General features: G+C 36.6%; 1 protein-coding gene and 1 long non-coding RNA gene across 2 annotated transcripts in view; one reads left to right on the forward strand and one right to left on the reverse strand.

Annotated features, from left to right (window-relative positions):
* Positions 1 to 19,224, forward strand: part of SLC9A9 (solute carrier family 9 member A9) — a 747,353-nt gene that overhangs the window by 421,751 nt on the left and 306,378 nt on the right. The gene's annotated exons all lie outside the window — the stretch shown is intronic.
* LOC107649898 (uncharacterized) overlaps positions 112 to 19,224 on the reverse strand; it is a 35,691-nt gene continuing 16,578 nt past the window's right edge. Inside the window, exons 2-4 of the long non-coding RNA XR_001624421.2 lie at positions 10,927 to 11,086; positions 6,717 to 6,773; positions 112 to 736 (exon numbers count right to left, since the gene is read on the reverse strand). This is a non-coding gene — a long non-coding RNA (uncharacterized LOC107649898). The remainder of the gene's footprint in view (positions 737 to 6,716; positions 6,774 to 10,926; positions 11,087 to 19,224) is intronic.

Raw genomic sequence — 19,224 nt, forward strand, 5'->3', positions numbered from 1 at the left:
AAACACTAGAAAAGAAAATGGGAAGTCACCCTAGAATCTTTGGCAAGAAAACCCAAAACAGAATCATGAAAAGTGAGATACAACTGAAAAATTACAACAAAAAGAGCTTAATAAAATTTTGAATGATTATTATTTATTCATATAATGTTTTAAGGTTTGCATATATTATCTCATTTGATCAATAACAGTGGCAAACCCATTTGACAGGCAAACTTCCTTGTATAATACCTGACATGTTAATAACCAGTATCACAAAGCAAAATTTCCTTTGTTATCCCATCTTATATGATTTTAATATGTGCATGGGAGGTGTCCCTCCATATCACACACACACACACACACACACACACACACACACACACACCCAGGAAGAAAGTCTTTAAGGCAGGATTTTACTCTACAGAATCAAATGTTTTTTGTTTGTTTATTTTAGTCAATAAACAGTAATGATAGTGGAATCTTATAAACTCTGCCATTTTTCTTTCATTTTATGTAGCTGACCTACTCTAACAAATTCTTGGTCCCTTATGAAGGTATTATTTAATTTAATTTACTCTGTGTCCTTATTGTCCCTGAGATTAAAGTTTTAATCATTCCACCCAGCATACTGAAATATTTATTAAAGGTGATGAAGGAGGTAGTTTTATCAAATCTTGCCAGGTCTTGCATTACTTTGAAGTCATGTCAGATAATTGTAGGAGATTTGAGAAAAACAGCAAATCAAAGATCATTATATCTAGAGAAAAAAATATACATGGAAAAAAAAGCATATTAATGCTATGAAATGGATACCATTATACTATATACATTTGCAGATTCTAATACAGAACTGCACAGTGTGAGTTTCAGGAAGTAGTGATCTAAATTTTAGCTGGAAACTGAAAGTATAATATGAAAATTCCAGAAATAAGCAATGATTCTGATTACTGGGCATATCTGCTTAAAACAAATAGAATAGCCATCTACATTTGGGACTGCAAACTCTACTGTTGTCTCGAACCTCTTCACCAAAAAGAGAGCTTGCTATTTGTTTCAAGTCATGAGATAAAAGATTTTAGTACTAAGACTTTTCTTTCTTTTTTCCTTTGCCTTGATAGGTTCCGGGTCCTTACAATGTTGCCAAGTCCTAATATTTCAAAGATTGTCTAAATTAATATCTCTCAAACCCCCATACTTTGGCATGGAATGAAAATTGTTTTTGAAACTGCTTCAAGAATTAATATTAGAGAATAGAAGGTTTTCCTCTCAGCAAATTGAAGCTGAATAAATTGTTCTCTGTCTCCTTAGAAATGGAATTGATTGTTAGAGGTTAGTACCAGTATGCAGTGGCAAAGCACAGAAATGTTGTATGGGGGTGAGGATGAGGGGGAGATGAGATTGCTTCTCTTTTCTTGGAAATTATGGCCAGAGATCTGTTTCTTGAAACTTGGCACAAATGCTAAAATACAGGAAGTGAGTACATTAGCTTCATGTCACATTAAAGACAATGGGATCTTATAGATTATTACCATCTCTTTTCTTTTATTACTGAATACCCACAGAGCTCATAAGCATTCCAAGCTTCACTGCTCACATTGTTACCTCTCTGACATGACTGAATTGAAATTCACATCTGCAGAGCTGTGGATTATTTCTTACTTGTGATTGATAGAACAAATTTGTGAGATTTTTCTTTTTGAGCTTCTCACCCTCCTGTGTGTCTCCCCCTGCCCTTGCACAGTTTCTCTGGCTGTGGGCATGGCGAAGTGTAGGGAGTTACTGTTTGTTTACATCCTTTCCTCTTTAAAAAATATTGATGGACTTTGCATCTATATTATTTTTATTTCCTGATGTAACCCTCCCCTTTCCCCCATCTAAAGAGCCATCCCTTAGAGAAAAAAAATTTAAAAGAAAAGGGGGGGGGGGAAGGAGAAAAGTTGGCAAATATAGCCAATACTCATCCACCAGATCTGATATGTTTCACAGCCGTTGTGCCCCACCTCTGCAAAAAAGAGAGGGGCATCCATTCTCACAGCTGATCTTTGGGAATATTTGGTCATTCTAATTATTCAATATTAACTTTGATTTTTCTTCTTGTTCTTTCTATTTATCTCCTTGTAGTCAATGGGTATGTTGATTTCCTGATTCTATCACTCCACTTTGCATCAATTCCTAAAACAATTTGCTCCTTTGTACTCTTCCTATATATTATCTGTTACTGCCCAGTATGGTTCCATTACATTCATATTCCACAGTTTGTTTAGCCATACCCCAACTGGCAATATGGCCTTTTCTCTTTAGTCAAAGGGAGGCAGAGAGTGGAGTGCAACATTGCACTGATGCTCTAAAAAAGTCACTGATCTTTTGAGAAGTCTACTTTTGTTAGTTCTAAGATGCACCTGGACGCACCAGATACTGGAGCTGGTGATGGGGAGAGAGAAGGAGGCTACTTTTATCTTGAGAAACTTTTTTTTTATAAATGTAACTTTCTTCTATTCTTCCCTCCCCATTTTCCCTCCAAAATTTGAGCTATGCTTGAACTTAATGCTTTTTCCCCTTAAAGAGAAGTATCCGTTTACCTTTAGACAAGTGACTCAGTTTGGTTGGTCAGAGGAAGGAAGAACTAGAGAGGAATATATATATATATACATATATATATATATATATACACATTTAAATATATATACATTTGTATAAATAATATAAAATATATTATGTAATTATATATTCTATATACTATATAATACAAATATTATATAACATATAATAAATAAAATATATTCTCTATTTAAATATTAAATTTAATATAAATATATAATAATATAAAATATATATATTTAAATCTGGAGGATTTATGAAGATGTAGAGAAGATCAGGGGCAGGGAAATAGTGAATGTTACCTATTCCTGCCCTCTCCTGTCTCAAAAGCATTTAAAGAATTTAGTTGCATTATAGGAGATGAGGAAGAACTGGGAATGTGCTATCTATTCCATCTACAAAGTCTCTGAAAGGGAAGATAATATTACAGATTACATGATATACTGTAGAACACATTTATACTTTATAGGATTATAAATGTATTTCCATGTCTGGAAAACATCAACATTTTGCTGAGGACAGTTTTTCCTATTTTACTACACTGTGACAAAGGACTTGAAGATAATAAAATGAAGGGTGAGCAATGACCAAACATGCAGAAAACATTGTTGGTATACATTGTCCAGTTCAGAGGGTTCCTGGAACCTATAGAAAGAAGTGTAATGGCATCCAGAGAAAGAACTGTGGGAGTAGAAATGCAGAAGGAAAACATATGATTGATCCCATGGTTTGATGGAGATATGATTGGGGATGTTGACTCTAAATGATCACTCTATTGTAAATATTAATAAAATGGAAATAGGTTTTGAGAAATGATACATGTAAACCCCAGTGGAATTGCTCATTTGGGAGTGTAGAGGGAGGATGGGAGGGAAAGAACATGAATCATGTCACCATGGAAAAATAATCTAAATTAAGTAAAAAAATGTTAAAGAAGTTTGATGGACAGTAGAAAAGCTTACGTTCTCACTCAGAAGATCCATGGAGACAGGACTTCTTTGTAGGAAAGGATCAGCAAATTCCTATTATATCCCTATTCAGAGCACACAAGGGAAAATTCCCTGTGAAAACAGCTTCTAGCTTTTTGGAGTAGCGATATCAGGCAGGAATTCTTTGACAGTTTCTGTGTTAATGACCTATACACTGCCATTATGAAAGAAAGGGTTTCTGAACACCATTATTGGTGAGACTGAATGTGAGGGCACAGTTTGAGTGTGGCTACTTTGGCTCTGTTTATCAGAAGGTTCTTGGAATCATTTCAGAAATGAAAAATAATCTATCTGTTGAGGTACAACAAAGTAAATCTTTGTAAACTTGCTCCTTTTCATCATTTGGTTGCAGACAGTTTTATCTTTATATCCTCTGTGCGCAACCCAATGCCCTGAATATAGTACACATAGTAGGTACTTAAAAAGAAATACAAATAGGTCTGGCCACTAGAATCCCACATTCTTTTGTTTGTTTTTTGTTCATGGATTGTTTAGTTTTGGTTTATATTTTAAAAACTATTTGCAGCCTGCTTTCCATACCCGCCTGGGGGTGGTCTGCTAGTAAAGAGTTCAGAAATAACTGTACTAGAATTTGCTTTGCTTGGTTTCCAGTCAGAGGAACTCCAAGAAATGGCACCAGGAAGGGGGAGACATCCTCCATCCTTCCCAGGACCAATATACAAACAAATGATCTATACAAACATACAAAAGACAGTCAGTCTTTGGAATGTTTACCAATGCCAACCTTCCTGTCCTAGAGATGATTCAACTTCTAAAAAACTAGCCACAAGCCAGTGTTTCCTCTGCTCCAGCCCATTGGAGATGACCCAAACAAAGAATTCAGTTCAGATTAATGACATCTGACTAATGCCTTGGTGAATAAATAAAAGTATAATTCAGTTATTTAAAGCAGAACATGTTTAGTCATTTCAATTGAGTCTGATTCTCCATGACGCCATTTGCATACCCTATGAAACTCTGAAAGCATAGAATAGTAGAGTGATGAACTTGGTGTAAGGAAGATCCAAGTTCAGATCCCACCTCAGACACTTAACTGGCAATGTGACTATAGTTCACTAAGCCTCTGCAAGCCTTAGTTTCCTCATCTGTAACATGGGGGCAGGGGTGGGTAGTTGACCTTAAATGCTCCTAAGGTGCCTTCCAGTTCTAAATCTATGATGCAATGAGCCTCTAATAAGTTGGAGGTGGGAATGGAATAGGATAAAGTGTCCAGGAATCAAAAGAAATATTTGTAAAAAAAAAATAGAAATAGTAGATGCTATATAAATGTTTATCCCCTTACTCTTCCCCTTCTTCCCATGGTCATCTGTGTTCTTCTTAATGAACAGTAAACAAGAATTGTAGCCTTCACCTAAACACTGGTGGATACCAAAATATATACTCCGAAGTCATGATAACATCTAATCACTAATACATTGAACAAACAATAAACTATCACCCCCCACACTTAATCTGTAGAGTAAAAATAATAAATAAATGAAAGAACATTGTAAAGACAAGATTAAAGTGTTCTACCAGGATTCTGAGAAAATCATCTGTCACTAGCACTTTGTCATCTTGGCTTACAACTCTCTTTTTATAATGGAGCTATGTTTATTCAAGTTATTCTTACACACACATATGGGGAGATGGCATCTCCATAGGCTAAAGAAAATGGGAAAACCATTTGATTAAGGATGCCCAGGACTCTAGGGTAATTCTTCCAGGGTTATCATTTTCTCTCTCACGTCAAGCTCCTTGGACGTCATGAGCAGCATTTGGTGCTTCTTTGTCCCTATGAATCCAGCAAGAGGGACTTTTGAAAAGCATGATAAAATGCCATCCACTCAACCTTCCCTAATTTGGAATGATCATTAATTGAAAGAGACTGTGCTAGCATATGCCTTCCTTAAGTTGATCTTTTCTTCATGAGAACCAGAGATTATTCATGCAAATGAGATTTATTAGGGAATGTTTTAAAAATGTATAAAACTATTTTGAGCCCTCTTGAATAAACCATTTACATATAATTGACATGCTAAGAACATATTCTTATCTGTTCATTAAAGAAGATCTTTTAAGTGATGCTTGTTTTTAGATTTCAATACTTAATAAGGGAATCAGGAATGTAATAATTTTATATTATAAAATATATTCTACACTAAAACTTTTAACTAATTCAGACTGACCCACTATGTCTGCATTATTGGGACTTTATCAGTATCAGTCTTTATTTTAGCCCTTATCCATACACACATGCAATTTTCTACTATTGCAAATCATTATTATGCATGCAAGGACCAAATTTACTTTTAAAAATAACCTTTATTGTTATTATCAAGGCCCATGTTCCCAGCAAAAGCATTTTCTCAGTAACTAAATTCAACTCAGTAGGATTAAGAGTCTGAATAGTTAAATCCATAGGAGTTCTAACATTTTAGCATAACATTTCAGTTCTGCTAACAACCATAGCTCAGTCAAGTCCATCCATGAGGAATATTCATTACTCTGTAAGAACCTGAGGCAGCTAGATAAAGTGTTGGGCCTGGATTCAGGAAGAGCTAGGTTCCAACCCTACTTCAGAAATTCACTAGATGTAATACCCTAGACAAATCCCTCACCTCTATCAGCCTCCTTTCCTCACCTGTGAAAAGGGAATAATAAAAGAAATTACCTCCAGGGGTAGCTTGTGGACAAAATGAAATAATATTGATAAAATGCTTTGCAAACCTTAAAGTGCTGCTGCTATTGTTGCTGTTGTTAGTGAAACACTATATCTACCCCAAAATAGTTCAGCCTAATACTCTCCTAGGTTTTTGTTCCATTTTCACAACTTAAAATAGTTAGCACTTATGAAACACTTTAAGGTTTGCAAAGTGCTTAGCATGTCATCCCATTTGGTCCTCACAGTAACCTAGTGAGGTAGGTACTCTAAATATTTATCAATTATTATTTATTTTAATCATTTTTCCCATTTGTAAAAAAAAATGAGGATGAGAGAGTTTAAAGAATTTGTCCTGGTCAGGTCTTCCTGACCCTAAGGCCCTCATTGTATATTCACTGTGTGCCTAGCTGCATCTACTAGATGGCACAATGGATAGAGTTCTTGATTTGTCAGGAAGATCTGAATTCAGATCCTTCCTCACTTACTAGCTCTGTGAAGTCTTCTCCAAGTCAGTTCAGCTCTCACAATATATGTTTTCTTATCTGTGAAAAGAGGAGATTGGACTTCTTGACCTCAGTTGTCACTTTCAGCTCTAAATCTACAATCTCAGGATTATTCAGAATAATCTAGAGTGATACATTCTCACTTTTCATCCTTGAATTGTTTTGGCCAGGCCAAAATCATAAGTCTACCTAGCCATATTTCTGACTCATCAGGCCAATTTCCCATTGAACAGTCCAACCCAAGAAGTCTCAAAAGGGATTCCTTCTACATTCCTTGAAACTTGTTGACTTCTAGTTTGGTTTTTTTTTTAAAGAGCCCTAAGATGGTAATTGAGGTCAGACTTTTTATCCTACTACATCTCTGCTGTCCTATGACCTTAGCCAAACCAATTAACTTCCTTTGGGCCCATTTTCTATTTTTTTTTAACCCTTACCGTCTTGGAGTCAATACTGTGTATTGGCTTCAAGGCAGAAGAGTGGTAAGGGCTGGGCAATGGGGGTCAAGTGACTTGCCCAGGGTCACACAGCTGGGAAGTTTCTGAGGCCAATTTTGAACCTAGGGCCTCCCGTCTCTAGGCCTGACTCTCAATCCTCTGAACTACCCAGCTGCCCCCACCCACCCCCATTTTCTATTTTTATAAAAAGAGAAAAATGATGACTTGCACAAAGTAAGCCCTCAAATCCTTGACTAAGTAAATGATTTATGTCATGCTCCATTTACTTGAAGAGGATATTAACATTAGAATGTAAATACATGTTTTAGACACTTGAAACTTGGAAACACTTGGGTATGTCTATTTCATAGGTTTTTTCTAAATCCTTATTATCAATATTCTTTGGCATTTTAAAGTTCACCCTAACACAGGCCTGAGCATTTCATAAAAAATGTGCTACAATAACAGGCTGCTGCCCATTATCATGACAATTATTTGTCTTAATACATGATCTGTACCTTAGATGTGTCAGCAAAAGATTATCAGAAAGGCAAACCCCTCAAAAGCAAATTTTCCCCTCACCCTTTAATGGAAAGAAGAAAGTGAGCAGAGCTAAGGGTATAGCAAATGCAAAGTCTGTTCACTATGTGAATGTATTAAGGCAGCACCATTCCAAGAAATGGATTTTCTGTACTCATTTTCCTTTTTAAAGAATTAATCCTCTAAGCTATTCACATGTAACTTCCTGCCTCTTTTAATGAAGGGAAAAGTGGCAAAAAAAAAAAGGGAGGAGATGTGGAGAATGCATACTTGATGTTTCTGTTTTGTTCTCATCAGCTGTTATCCTCCAGCTTGGAGCATACAAAGCATTTACTCCACTGAGTATGCATTATCAGTTGATCAATCTGCAAAGCATTCCTAGGCACTGTCCCAGGTACTAGGAATATAAAGACAAGAAGGAAATCACCCTTGCTCTCAGGAAGATTGAATTCTCTCAGGGGTGACAACATGTGTATGTACAGAAGATAATTACAAAGAATCTTAAGAAGAAAATGCACTAGAATTTAGGGACAGGGATCAGAAAAGGCTTCAGGTACAAGTCTGTTCTTACCCTGAGTCTTGAAGGAAGTAAGGGATTCTGTGAAGCCAAGATATGGAGAGAAAACATCCCAAGCAACAGGAGATGACCAAGGAAAAGTCATGGATGAGGTAGATGGATTGTCATGTGTGAGAAGCAGCAATAAGATGAATTTGGCTAAATAATTGTTCAGAAAGAGTAGTAATACATAATAAGGTAGATTGGGAGCAACTTGCATGGTGCTTTAAAAGGTTTTGGTCTTTGACAAGAGGAATCTATATTTTATCCTAGAGGCAATAAGGTTTATTGACTAAGGCAGTGGCACATTCAAGGCATTGTTCTGGGTACTATGGATGATGGAAGAAAAAGCAGCCTAAGACATGGTGCCTGATTTCTAAGTCATAGTTTAGTTGGAGAGACACAAATTACAACTCAAGGGTAGAATCACAGGGCAAATGGTAACACAAGCGTGAATTCATTAAGTTGTAAGTGACCAGTACTAAGAATAAGTACTGGAGGAATAATTGGGAATTCCAGAACCTAACCAAATCTATTTCATGAGTTCCAAGATATGAATGCCTCATACAAATGACTGAAGCAGCCTAAAAACAGAGGTCATGAGATTTGAAGAAGTTAAGAAGCCAGAGGACCAGCATATTCAGAGGAATCGGAAATTGGAGTAAAGGCCCTGAACCAGCTTCTGCACTTATTAGGGAGAAGGGAAAGTGATCCTGAAGTCCATAAATGACAAGAGTAAAGATCTAGACAGGATAGAGAGAACTTTAAAGGAAGGGAGGTGATAGAGGGAGAATCTTAACGTGGTTTTTGAGAACAAGGAGTCTACACCTTCTGGTCCTGTGTATCCATGGGTGAGAGAAAAGGAGCCAGCCAACTTATTGAAGATGCAAAGAGATAGTCTATTTTCAGGAGGAAGCTAAATAAATATCCAAAGTATCTGAGGGATAACATTTAGAGTCAAAGGACCTAGGTTCAGGTTCTGCTACTTAAAAACAGTAGGACTTTGGCCAAAACATTTCACTTCTCTATGTCCCTCAATTTCTTCATCTGTTAAATAACAGGACTAGATTAAATCATCTCACACTCAAAATTTAGGATAATAGATTTAGAGTTGGAATAGATCATCTGGCCGAACAAAATTTGTAGATTTGTACTTAGTGCAGAATAGTGTGTCTGGCACATAAGTAGTACATAATTAATGCTTACTAATGGATTGATGATTGATGAGGAAACCAAGGCTTAGAAGGATTAAATTATTGGCCCAAGGTTATATTTTGGTAAGTAGCAGAATCAAAATTCAAACTCAGTTCTTCTTTCTCTAAATCAGGCAATCTCTCTATTTCCACTCCATAATTATGGTAGAAAGAAAAGGCAAAGAGAATGGAACCAATTTATTGGTGGTAGGAAGAAAATGGAGGAAGGAGACTTAGTGGACCAGTGGTGAGATGCTTTCATCACTATTCCCACTCTGAGTGCAGGTATCTAAAATAGATGGTTGACAGGTAGTTGGGAAATGGAATTGGAGAAAAGAAAGAGAGAAAATTCTACCAGGGGGGTGGGGAAGAGACATCCTGAAAGAGAGATGTGGTAACACAGGAAAGTGAAGGGGGACAACCTGGACTTGGATATGAGAGCAACCATTCAGCAGCCAATACTAGAGAGTTGGGAATAAAAAGGAATAATGCCTCTCCCACTCCTAGCACATTAGCACCAGGGAGGGACAAAGCCCTGTTTACCCATATGCTAGTTCTGACTGATAAATTCAAAAGGGCACCTTCCTATGATTAGATCTGAATCCTATTAAAAAAGATGCAGTCCCTATATACATAATTTTTATCTATTAACATTCTTCCCTTAAAACTAAGAAAAACATAGCATTCTGGATGAGCTTTCAAGTTTTGAATTAAGTGGAGAAAAAAACCCACTTTCATTTATATTCCAAATACCTCAATTCAGAAATGAGAACATTGCCTTAACCATTTCAATAATCTATATCCAAGATAAGACTTAACATTATTTTGAGGAAAATATGAAAATAAGTTCATGAGAGTCAACTATTGACCTTTCTTAGTCTCTTCCAGAGTAAATGTGCCAGGTTTTTTTTTTTTAACATGATTCAGGATTTACTAAAGCAGTGTGGCCATTAATTATTGACATTTTCTACCTCATTTCCCCATAGAATCCTGGGAATGGAAAGGACCTAGTTATATGGTTCTCCTATCAAAATAAGCAATGACCCAGGACCTGGGAAAAAATCAGGGCAAGCCTAATGAGGATTAGGTAGTGAACATAATGAGGATCAGGTCCAAGACCTAATGAGAAACTTAACATTATCAGTCTCTTCTTCTTTTGTACCTTTATCTCAGAGTTTTCGTGAAAATGTTGTTTTCAGGAGAACTCTCATAGTATTTCTGGGAGGCAGCTGCTCTTACCCTAGTAACATGGAAAATGGTTAAAAAAGAGAAGAAAAATCCAGGAAGAAAATGGCCTTGCTTGTTAACTATGGGTAAAGGCAATGGATATTTATTTAGAAATAGAGTTTAGGGATATTCAGTGTTTGAGAAAGCTATTTCCAAGCCTGTTCTAGCCTGCTTCCAATAATAGTAATAATTGCAACTCATATTTATAGTTTCAAGATTTTTCATGTTTTTTTTTTACTCACAATGAAATCTGCTTCTATCAGGAGTGGGTGCCCTCTCCTTGGAGGCCTTCTAGCAGAGACTGGACAACCACTTATGTGGTATGGTATAAAGGGGATTCCTTTCATGGATAGGTTCAGCTAGGTGGCTGCTGAAGTTCTTTACAGCTCTCAAATTCTGATTCTGTGAACAGAAGTGGAAACAGGCAAGACCATGAATAAAATATTTCAGGAAGATTAGGCTCTGTTTTAATTTTTAAAAGAGCTCTCAAGTGGAAAATTCCTATTGTTCTGTCTTTGGAGTCATCTTTAAACTTTTTCATATTCCCAACTGGAAATAACCTTAGCTTCCCTGTGTCACAGTTTTCTTTTTTCTAGAAAATAATGATCATCATGCTTGTCCTTTCAATCAATTAATAATCATTTTTTCTTCCTAAACCTTGAATACATTTCTTTTTGTATCTTTTTGTTTTTATATCATCTAAATGTCTCTCTTTATTCTTCCTCTTTCCTCCTCCCAGCCAGCCCTCTCTAATAACAAAGAAATTTTAAAAAAAAGAAAAAATAGGAAGAAGAAAACAAATTCAGCAAAAATGATCAATAGGTTGGAAAAAAAATCTGCCATTATATGCAACTTTCTGCACCTGGAACCCTATCCATATACATCTACTTCTTCAAAAGAATTGAAGAACATATTCCTCATTCTTTTCTTTAGGGCTAAGTTATTTTTAAAAAATTTTAAGCTTTTCTTAAGTGTTGACTATGCTTAAGACATTTGCTAGACACTGTGCTAGACACAAAGGATGCAATCCAAATGTGAGACAGCCCTGCCTTCAAGAGGCTTACACTGTAAAAGTGGCAATTGACCACATATAGGGGAGAGGTAGAAAGGGAAGAGTGTTCTCATAAAGCAGTCTCAGGAATACAGGAATCATAGCATGACCTTTCCATAGTACTGGTAGTATTGATTTCATTATTCTTGTTCCTAAAGCAAAAGTGAGACTGAAGAGGAAGGTGTAGGGAGAGGGAAGGAGCAAGAAGTGTTATAGGGTCACAACAATTAAATGTGCTGTTTGTCTAGTCAAATGATCTTTAAATTTTGATTTAAAATTTCCCATATATTAAGTAAAATAATAGCAACAATTTTCAATACACATGAATATATATGCCTTGTGCAGAGGAAATCAACAAATATTAATTTAATTAAATTGACATGGAAGAAGTAACCCCACTTCTCTGGACCCATTTCTTCATCTGTAAAATGAAGATTTTGAACAAGACAGTTCCTAAGGTTTCTTCCCATGCTGACAATCTATGAACTTTTTGAATTAAATGTTTGCTGAATCAAATTGCTGAAGTCCCTTCTAAATCTGAGATTCAGTGGGTCTGTGATTTTGAAATGACTGATATTAGCATTTGGTACTAAAAGCAAATTTTAATCATGTCTTCAGTAGACTATCCTGGATTATCGGTTACCTGTTGAAAATGGTAGTGGGGAAAGTAGTGGTCAATATAGGAAAAGGCACTATATATGTGTGTGTATGTGTGTGTGTGTGTGTGTGTGTGTGTGTGTGTGTGTGTAAACATACACAGAGAGAGAGACAGAGAGAGACAGAGAGACAGAGAGACAGAGACAGAAAGAATAAACAAATAAAAAACAAGAACTTAACACTTTAACCCTGTGAGCCAATCACTGAACAAACCTGGAGGATACATAAAAAAAAACATGTACAATTCTTACCCCTTGGGGATCTTCCATTCTAAGGAGAACGAAAACACACAAATGGAAGTGGTGTCCTTGGAAGAATACTTTAGTTCCTAAAATTAGGACAGCATTTTGACTCCCTACATCCAGGAACAATGGCAGGGTTGATTTGATCCTGTTTCCAGGAAAGGGAGAGAAGGAGGGAGGGCAAGAAAGTGAACCAGTGGAAAGGCAAGGTGTTTAGAAATAAGAAGACGCATGAAAGAAGATTCAAGAGTATAGTAAATCATAGCTGGGACATTGCCTGAAATAATGGGTCAAGAGAGGCAATCACTGATCGGAAAAGTCGGTGCCATACCTTGCAAATTTCTCCAAAAGACTAATTGCACCTTTCTAGACTTGTCTAGATAAAATCTGTAATTTACCCAAGATTATTTAACTAGTAAGTACAGAAGGCAAGATTGGAATTTGAGACTTCTAGCAAAGAAGCCAGCATTCTTTGCTCATGATTCTTAAAAGAACACTGTGACTTTATAAAACCATAAAAGTTACAGTTGGAGACCAAAGGCTATATATTCATAAAACTGTAAACACAGAACTCTTTCTATGGTTGTGTTTCAGGTGAATTAATTTTTAGTTTGAAAACTTTCATATGTAGACTCCAAGAGAACCTTGCAAGAGATATTTGTATGGCTACCTTGAAGTTCCTGAATGTGTTGGAATGCAAAAATTGGCCAAAAAATAGCAAAGTAAGCAGAAGCTGGTTCTTTCGTATGAATTCTACTTATTTATTCATGATTCATATTTCATTAAAAAACTACTGACCTTGGGAAAAGAGGGAATTTTGCTGCTACACTCTAATAATGCATTTCTTCTGACATTTTGCGTATAATAACAAGGATTTCATTCAATGGCTTCAGCAACAAAAATGGCATTAAAGGTCTTTAAAAACTCATTGAAAGAGAAGATTCAAATGAGGTAATTAGTGTTAAACAAAAGTATTCTGGAATTTTATATGATAACAATGACAACCTGTAGTCATTATATTGTAAAAGAAAATTTTAAAAAGTCAAACAATCTATTTTTTATTAGTGATTGATTTACTGAAATCCTTGACTTCAGGAAACACATCTGATATTGTACTCTAATTGGATAGCAATATTTAAATGCTGTAATTTGAAGGGGCATCATTTTTATTGATTTCCCTTATTTATAAGAATTCTCTCATGTGCTAATCATGCCAAGCAGAATCAATGTCATACTCTGGGCTTCAAAAAACTTTTTATTGGATTTTTATCCTCCTCCTTAGAAAATAAATGGAATTTTAATCCTTTTGGACAATAAAAATGGTATTTTAAACCCCCTCTAACTGCTACTCATCTATTTTCCAATCAATTCTAAGACTTCTGTACCATCTTAGGGATGCCATAAAAAGAATTCAAGAATTTTATTAAGGTTCTCCCATGTTGATGGTACCAATGTTCTCCATATTCTCATGCAAAAGCTGTGCTGTAGGGAATACCACACCAATGTTACTATAGGTGAGAACAAATGCATTCAATGATCCTTCACAGCCTTAGCTGGGCCTAACTACCTGAACACATGAAATCACGGGATTCAGAACCAAGAGGGATATTAAAAATCATCCAAATCATCAAGGTTTTGCCCAGCAGTAATATCATAATGTGGTTCTATGCTTGACCAAAAGGGATCATCTCTCCCTCTCACTGACCCTCATGCTTCTGTGGGTTTGGGTATTACTTCTTTATCTACTCCCTTGAGTCTTCTTCTCTGGATTGGTTTTCTCTTTAATCTGATTTTGGGGTGAGTGTGAGGAATTTGCAATGGGAACAGAAAGTGGCAAAGGCATTACTTCTCATATCATTCTCAGCTTATGAAGTCCTACCAGACAGTACTGTTGGCTCATTTACCTATAAAGAGTCAAGTCTAAGTTTCTCTCTTTGCTCTACAAGGTTGTTAAATTAAATCAATAATTCTCATTTGCTCTGAGCTCCCATGCCATGAAATGAAGTATTTTATCAGTTATAAATCGCCCCCCCTCTGTCTCCTTCTCTCCCTCTCTCCCCTACTTACCTAGAGATACAAATAATCATTTAAAAAGATAGGCCCTACCCTCATGGAGTTTGTAATCTAATGAGTAAAGACTATACGTAAAAGTAAGCTGAAGGGCAAGTATGGCAGGGAAGATATCTGGAACAAGGGCATGATGGAGTCCAGTCCAAAAGAGAGTTGGTGGGAAATGAAGCAATGACTGACTGACCTGGCAGCCCTCTTTAAATGGAGGCTTTGAAAAGAGACATTTGTTCTGACCTCCAGTCCTCCAATTAGAGGGTACTGAGTGTACTGAAAAAGTGTGACTAGCAAGATAGATTCGGTCTCATAGAAGGGAGAGGGAAAGGAGGAATCACCAGCCTCCATTCCATCCCATCCCTCTGGGTGTGCTCAGTAAGAATAGGTAACACCCAGATATGCATGATGGCAGCCTGAGCTGGCAGTCTCATCACTGCAGCTCCATTCCTGTGACAGTTGCTCTCTGTAGCTCTTACTCTACCACTTACCATGCCTGGTCCTAAGGCACCCCCTCCTTTTCTCAAATTCTCTCAAGTGACCCTTGTCCTTCCCTTTACTTGGAACAAGTACTCAAAGTATGACTCATCTTTATCTTGTGTGTTTAAATTCATTGTTCGACTTCCAATATTTTTCTACTTCCCCATGGAGTCCATTTCAATAAACTAAATTTATACAACTAAAGAAACAGAAAATTATAAGCTCCTCCAGGTCAGGGACCTTTTGTTTGTAGTTGTATTCCTAGTACCTAGCACAGTAGGTAATAAAAATAAATTCATAATAAATAAATTAATAATTAATTATGGGCCTTAATAAATGCTCACTGGTTTAGAATGAAAATATAGCAGTTTGTAGAACAAAACAATGCCCTCTTTCCTATATGTGGATTTTACTCTGAAACACCCCTACCCAAGATTAGGGGAAGGGATGTTCCAATAGTAGCCCTAGAAGCCTCACTTATGTTATTGAATTTTTTTTTCATTAACAATGGTGAATCTTAACCTGTATTAGATAGATTGGTAATTTCAGTCATGTAGCATCCATTAGACTCGTAATAATTATCTGTTTAATTGAATGGAATGGAGTGGTGTTGGATGGGCTTCTTTTACTCAATTATTTGTGATAGTAAAGCCTTAAAGAAATCCAAAAGCACTAATGTTTCTTATACTTTTTTTTATTTATCTAACATATTGTTTACACACCTAAAGTATGTGATAAAAGTCTGTTGAATGAATGTCTGAATAAATGAATGAATGAATTGCTTTCTATATGCCCATCACTTTACCCTCCCAATCAAGGAAGGATTTAGGGAAATTACAAATATAGGAAAGAAGGAGATAGGAAGAAGGGAAATGCAGGGCAGGTCAATAAATATCCTTTTACCCTTATCTTGGAATTCTGACAGTGTGTGAATTTTTCACAGATGCTGCCTGATATGGATATCAATGTTTTCTCCTTTGTGTATTCATTGAATAAATCAGCATAGTGTTAATTCATTCATTGCAGAGAAAAATGAGTTACTTCTCCTAGGTAATCTCCTCCTTTAACAAGTTATTTATTGGAAAAATAGAAGAAAACTCATGATCCCACTACTTTTTAAAGCATGGGTATGTTAAATCTACTGTAGAAGGTCCTTCTGGAGAATGTTTTATTTGCACCTCTCTCAAATTATCCTTCTTTGAGAGGGAAAAATACAAAAATAATGTCTTCTGGCTCTCTGGAATGGCAAATAGCCTTTGCAGGTGTTACAGGTTTCTCTAAGCTTCATTTGCCAATCTTAGATCCCTGTCAGAAAGCTTACCCAGAAATAAATAAGACTGATAAATGAGAGATTGACAGTGGTTTCTCTTAGTACTGGAGAGACTCAGTGCAGATATTTTGAAAAGAAACCTCATACTGATGCAAGATCAATATAAAACAAAATAAGACCTTATCCTTCTTATTCTGAGTTGTGTGTAGACATGTTCTATTTTTTGTTTGGGGATCAGTTGTTTGTGTTTAGTTAGTTTTTACTGGCATGAGGCTCTAGGCTTTTGCAAGAGTTTCAGGCTTGTGGTTTTGACAAGCCTATCCACCAGGTCCAGGTCCTGAGCTATACCTTCCTTTGGAGTGGGGGGGGAGGGGTTGTGGCTGTGAGCTTCAAATGGCCTTCACAGCTTGAGCTGGACAGCTTTTGAGTGGCATCTGCTAGTTGGCATTCTATGTGCTATAAAGGAGTACTGGGGAGAATCTGGGAGTCAAGACACTTGGTTCCCCACTAATAGACATGAAAGGAAATGAGAGAAGAAAGAAGGAACAGGGAATGGCTTTGAATCCATTTGACTGCCCCAGGAGAATTTGGAGGAGTAGTCAGAAATCAGGATTGGCATATTTCCTGATGCTCTGGTCAAGTGATTTTCAGGGTCTTTCTGTCTGTGTGTCTGTCTGTCTCTTCCCCCTTCTCCATCTTGTCTAACAGTCTCCCTCTGTTCCTTTAAGATTAGAAGCAAGCATCATCTCATGCATGAAACTTCTCCTGATGCCAGTGGCTACTTCTCTCTCTGCCAAACCACCTCAGACATAACTATTTACATATATTTTTGTAGAGACTCGTTGTTTCATCCATTAGAATATAAGCTCCTTGAGTATAAGGATTGTTTCATTCTTTGTATTTGTATCCCCACCACCTAGGACAGTGCCTGCCACACAGAAAGGGCTTAACAAATTACCCATTGATCAATTAATTCCTTCAAGGTTCAGCTTATGGGCCATGTTCTAAGGAAATACTTTCCTATTCTCCTTCAGAATTGGTTTTCTCTCCCCCCTCTTCAAATCATCTTTTATGTTCATGCCTATTAACATATTTATCTGCCCTAGAAGAATATAAGTTCCATGAGAGAAGTGACTGTATCCTTTTCAGTTTTTATTACTAGTACCTGGCACATAGTAGATGCTTAATAAAGGAAATGAATGAACATGTCAAACAAAATTCACCCACTCATACACAATACCCTGTAAGTTTTGTAAAATCAGGGAAAGTTTTTATTATTATCGTTTTTGTTCCTAGCACCTAGTACAGTGCTTGGCACATAGTAAGCATATGATAAATGCTGGTTAGATTAGCTTGGATCAAATGTTTGTGTATCTATTTGAGAAAGACAAAGACAGAGTCAGAGAGAAGCAGAAACTAAGAGAAAGTAAGAGCCTGAGACAGGTACAGAGTAGGCATACAGTAAATATATATAAATTAGCTTAAAACAAATTGTTTGTATATATCCACATGAGAAAGACAAAGTCAGAGAGAAACAGAAACTAAAAGTCTGAGACAGAGAAAGAAACAGAAAGGAGAGGATAAGAAACAAAGAGAGAGAAAGGAGGAGGGGGAGAGAGAGCGGGAAAAAAAGAGAGAGATTGAGAGAGAAAAGAGAAGAGAAGAGAAGAGAAGAGAAGAGAAGAGAAGAGAAGAGAAGAGAAGAGAAGAGAAGAGAAGAGAAGAGAAGAGAAGAGGAGGGGAGGGGAGGGGAGGGGAGGGGAGGGGAGGAGAGAACAGGACAGGAGAGGACAGGAGAGGAGAATTTGAGTCTAGATTGGCTGTTTTAAACTCACCTCATGAAGTCCTAATCTGATTGAACCTATCATGGGAGTTGAGGGAACAGGAAATAAGGAAAGAAGACTGTTATATGACCAATACTTTGACAAATTCCCTGGTCCCGGAAAGTTACACAAAATGTAACTGTAATTCACGAATATATTAGTTAACATGAATTCTTTGTGACAAATGAGTACTGAAATTTGTTTTAGCAACCAAATAACTTATGCATCAGAAATGGAAAACATCCAGAAATAACAACACTGCACTAGTGTTTACTGGCTGGAGCAACTTAGCAAATTCATGGAAAATAACTTTCTCATGAAATTATAAGCAAGAGGATTTCAAGACTATCTGGACACAGTGTTTATTCGGTTTAATGAAGCCCAGGTCTTTGTAACTCTAACTACATTTGTTTTCTATATATTAGCTCAGCTTACTTAATGATAGCTATTCATCTTCCCCAAATGTGTTTTTATTGTGTGCTTGCTTTATGGGTTGTGCCTTTGGAATGCTTAATTCTGATGAACATAAAATGAAGTTTAAAACAAGGAGGGATAATTTCAGCCGTTCCCTGATAAGAAAGGTTAAGGCACTGACACAATATATTACCCATAAAGCCCTTTCCAACTCCTATGCATAGAGCTCTGGAGCCTGCCAAAGGGGGCAGAGATCAAGCATTCACCTTTGCTGATATGACAGTATCACACACACACACACACACACACACACACACACACACACACACACACACACACACACGTCTTAGGTAGTTTTGGTGACTGGAGGCAAAGGATAAGAATACTAGGAATCTCATAGTTTTTAGATCATCTATCAAAGCATTACTATAGCTATCAGCACTCTAAATACCTGTCCAAAGAGCATCCAGAACATATTCTACTAAAGAAATTGAATATCAACATTAATAGTCTCCCTGTAAATAAAAGCAGAAGAAAAGGAA

This window comes from Monodelphis domestica, chromosome 8, assembly GCF_027887165.1.
Source record: "Monodelphis domestica isolate mMonDom1 chromosome 8, mMonDom1.pri, whole genome shotgun sequence".
Classification (NCBI taxonomy): Eukaryota; Metazoa; Chordata; class Mammalia; order Didelphimorphia; family Didelphidae; genus Monodelphis; species Monodelphis domestica.